General features: G+C 35.2%; 1 pseudogene; it reads right to left on the bottom strand.

Moving 5' to 3' along the window:
- Nucleotides 1-2,711: 2,711 nt before the first annotated feature.
- On the bottom strand, nucleotides 2,712-3,370 carry LOC127946089 (retinol dehydrogenase 12-like; annotated as a pseudogene).
- Between the last annotated feature and the right edge of the window lie 556 nt (nucleotides 3,371-3,926).

The raw sequence follows: 3,926 nt of genomic DNA, 5'->3' as shown, positions 1-3,926 counted from the left end.
AAAATACTAAAATACATCAAATCTTTTTGTAGCTGTTCATGTCTGCCAATAAAAATTGTTAAAATGTGTGTATTTAGTTATGTCTTTAATAGGCTTAATATGTTTGGCTGAAATAATTTCTTTAGGACTATTGAATTTGACGAGAGTTTTAGTTTTTCTTTTTATTCTGAGACACAAGACATGACAGGCCTTGTCAGTTGTCCACTAGATGAGGCTAGTGACTTGTTTTGTATGTTCTCCTGCATCACACTATATTGGACAACACGTTGTTGTCATGGTGACGGGTCACAAGCAGACAAAAGCTGAAGCTGAAAGTCGTCATGGCGTTTGGGTCACAGGAAGGCAGAGCTGATTAGAGGTTGTCATGGTGATTGGATCAGGGTGAGAGCTGAGATAAGAGATTGTCAAGGCGACCGAGTGTGAAAGAGAGCAGAGTGCTGACATCTTTGAAGCTCTTTTGTGTGTTTTTGTGTGTGTATGTGTGTGTGCTTTATTTTATTGGATCTTGTTTGTTTCTTCCTTTTTTTTTTTTTTGTTATAACTATTCATTTTCAATTTATTCTACATTCATTATTCCAATTAAGTCTATAATATTTTCCTTAAATTTTTAATATATTTTGGATATAATTTTTTTTGGAATAATGAAGGAATGAAGGAAGATTGGAATAATCTTTATTTAAAAAAAAAAATAATAGAAAAATTAACACATTTAAGCAGCCTGAGACCAAAATCTCCAAAATAAGTTACAATTTTACATAATGTATAAAAGCCCAACATATTTGGTTATATTTAGTGATCTTGTATGCTAGTGTGTTTAATATGAACTATTAGTATTTCTGACAGTAGATAGGCCAATCTTAGGCAGACTGAAGTTAGAGTTCAGAGAGATGCGTTCTCACTCCCATGTGATGCTGAGCATCTTACAGCTGAGTTCCCAGAGGCACTGGCCAACCTCATCATCCATTGCAGCCCAGGAGCATTTTGCAGGTGCGCAGTCCCTGTGTGGAGCACGGCAGACAGGTGAGATGAGATAAGATGCCTTAACTGTTGCACTTGTTTTATGAAAGACCATGACAAAAGTTTATCATCAACAGCTGAATGCTGTATGATAATTATATCGAATTAAAAGACAACAGAACACAGCCTATTAGACTTGTGTGTGTTTATGTTGTAGACAGAGGCTGGATAGGTGAGACATATTAAGCTCTACTGCAAATCAGATACAGCCTAGGGGAGTGTGATAAACATTGTCTATGATAATATCATAACTGTTGTTAAAATGATATGCAATTTGACATTATTACACATACACCATGAGATGTAGGTTAGACTACTGTGCAAGCACATTTAGAGTTCACACTTTCACTGTATGATTTAGTTCATATGATTTATAAAATACTTTTAGAATAACCCCAAAATTCAAGATAAGACGGCAAACATGCTCCCATGTGCCTTTTATGTCTTTAATATTTTAATCATCTGATATAGTTAATATCACACAAAGAATGACTATTTTCTCCAAATACCAGATTGCAAAAGTGATATTGATTTGATGAACAGTTGGATTAACAAGAAGTTAATATTAAGTGACTAAGTGACAAGAAGTTAATATTAAGGGACTTAATATTTTATAGCTCTTTAGCAAAAATAGTGGCAAACAAAGCCACATCAGAACTATTTTGTATCTCTGAGCAATATATGACGTGTAATATCCACTGACCAGTAATATTTGCTGCTCTCTGTCTCCAGTTCAGGGGCCACGGTGGAGTAGATGGTGGTCTGAGCTCCCTGCACAGATGTTTTGGTTATAATATTCTATTTAGTACTCTCAAGGGGAAGTCGTGGCCTAATGGTTAGAGGGTTGGACTCCCAATCTAAGAGTTGTGAGTTCTAGTCTCGGGCCGGCAGGAATTGTGGGTGGCGGTAGTGCATGAACAGCTCTCTCTCCACCTTCAATACCACGACTTAGGTGCCCTTGAGCAAGGCATCGAACCCTCAACTGCTCCCCGGGCGCCGCAGCATAAATGGCTGCCCACTGCTCCGGGTGTGTGCTCACAGTGTGTGTGTGTGTGTTCACTGCTCTGTGTGTGTGCATTTCGGATGGGTTAAATGCAGAGCACAAATTCTGAGTATGGGTCACCATACTTGGCTGAATGTCACTTCACTTCTTCTTCACTTCAAGCTGGTTTAGACCAGAGTTGTCCTAACCTCATGCCAAATTACAAGAGAGGGGAAAAATAAGAAAAATATATGTATATATTTTTAATTTATCTGTTTTTTTTTTCTTGGTTTATTAGTCATTTTGTTTATTTGTAAATTTAATATAATATACTTTTTATAGCACAATATTTACTTTCAGCATATGGCCCTCAATTAAGATTGTTTGTTCCATCATAGTAAAAAGCTTGGGCACCTCTGGTTTACACAATTGACCATCAAAAATGTATCCAACTGAAGCTTTTGACAGAAATCAAAAGCTGTAAATGTGTATTACAATATATGGTAAATGAAGAGTTTTATATATATATATACTTCTGACACTAACAGAAATTAAATTAAATTAGAATAAATTTAAAAAAATTGTGTAAAACAGATCACATTTAGATTAATAAAAGATAATATAATAATAAAAAAAAGTAAAAAAAGAAAAACATAATAATAAAAACTGCTTAAGCAGATAATATTAACATTTAGTAATATAAATATAATTTTTAAAAAGACATGCCTTCTAGTCATTTGGCCAGTGAGCGAGTGAACAGAATGTTTGCCAGTTTGCTCTGACTGTAGGCTTTCTGTTTATCATAGTTCTTCTAACTGTTAATGTCCTCTTGATGGTCCCCCTTTGGTGTGCCATGAATGAGACATTAATGATCCTCGCAGGTGTTGATCTTTTAATCAAATCCAATAACAGATACGGCAACAGGAAGTGACCTACAGGAAGAAGAGCAGTGCTGACTATTGATTAATATGTTAACTTCTTTTTCCTCTGAAAGACAACCCAGTTTCATCAGTGTAGTGTTATACAAGGAAGACATTTATAAAGAAATTTATAGTGTATCCAGATGATCTCACTTTACTGATTTTCTCTGCAAATTCTCTGATCGATCTGGAATCAGCCAGGTCAAGCATGCAGCCTACATCCTGTTTTCCTGAAGCATCCTTTACTTCCTTCAGGGCTGCATTAGTTTTCTCTTTATCTCTGATAATTTTACATCTAAACATGATCTAAATATTAAACTGTATAGACACAGGGCTGTTTACCTCTCTTTGCCAGGTCGATAGCTGTTTCTTTGCCAATTCCAGTATTAGCTCCAGTAATTTTAACAGTTTTACCGCCAAGTCTGGCATCAGATGACCGCAAACGAATCATAATTCTGGGAATGAATGGAAAAATGTAATGCAATAATTTTTGTCCTATTACCCAACTTGGTTTCTATGGGCCTTGTTTGATATGACAAATAGCCTAGTCTCACCTGCTCAATTAAAAAAAGTATTTAAAACATAATTGTTAATTTTGCCCAGTCATGTCTGCTCTGTCCTCGATTCAAACCAACTGAAATATGTTCATCATATGAATGAAAATTCCCTTGCTTTACTTCTTTGGCACAATGAATGGGTTATTGAACAATGTTTTTACCATCAACATTTATAAAACATCTATGAAATATAACATATAAATTTCTGTTCATACCTTATAAAAATATGAGAGTTTATAAAACTATCAATAAGATTAATCAGCAAAATACAAACACAGTCTGAGTCTAATCAAAACTCTAGCACTGTAACTAGTGGGAGGAGTCAAATGACGTTTAAGGAAGACTAGTGGAGTTGTAGTTTGCGATTGGTCAGACCTCCAATGCTCCGCCCTTGATTAGGTATTTTAATTTTCCTTCCGATTGTACAATCATGTTTTTAAAGGCAAAAAT

The sequence above is a fragment of the Carassius gibelio genome, chromosome A24, assembly GCF_023724105.1.
Source record: "Carassius gibelio isolate Cgi1373 ecotype wild population from Czech Republic chromosome A24, carGib1.2-hapl.c, whole genome shotgun sequence".
NCBI lineage: Eukaryota > Metazoa > Chordata > Actinopteri > Cypriniformes > Cyprinidae > Carassius > Carassius gibelio.
Note: the sequence above shows the minus strand (reverse complement) of the source record. Positions and strands in the feature narration are given on the sequence as shown.